The sequence below is a fragment of the Phaethon lepturus genome, unplaced genomic scaffold (assembly GCF_000687285.1).
Source record: "Phaethon lepturus isolate BGI_N335 unplaced genomic scaffold, ASM68728v1 scaffold52837, whole genome shotgun sequence".
Taxonomy (NCBI): domain Eukaryota; kingdom Metazoa; phylum Chordata; class Aves; order Phaethontiformes; family Phaethontidae; genus Phaethon; species Phaethon lepturus.
This window is the reverse complement of record NW_010555084.1, coordinates 1-388: the sequence shown is the minus strand read 5'-3', so window position 1 is coordinate 388 and position 388 is coordinate 1.

Sequence of the window (388 nt, the reverse complement as noted above, 5' to 3'; positions counted from 1 at the left end):
GCTGCTGGGGGTAAACCCCGCCACACAGGTGTGTCTGTAGACAGCACGTACAACGCGCGTTTGTGGCATTAGGATAGCTGCGAAAGGGACTTGTAACCCTCTGTGTCCTTCACGCCTCCTCGCCGCACCTGGCCTGATTTTGAAGACACAACCTCTGAACTGTTAAATAAGGATGACTGCCACACAAACGCTTTCTAAAAATGAAAGCGCCTCATTTAAAACTAAACTCCTAAGAGGGGGAAAATAAAAAAACAAAGCAATGAAAAATCGCGCCCGATACCCTCACACCAGAGATTTCTCTTACGTGAAAAAAAATCCCAAGCCTCACGGCCCTGAGCTCCCTGAGAGGGAAAAAAAGACATCGTTAGCCCGGCTGGCACTACCGACA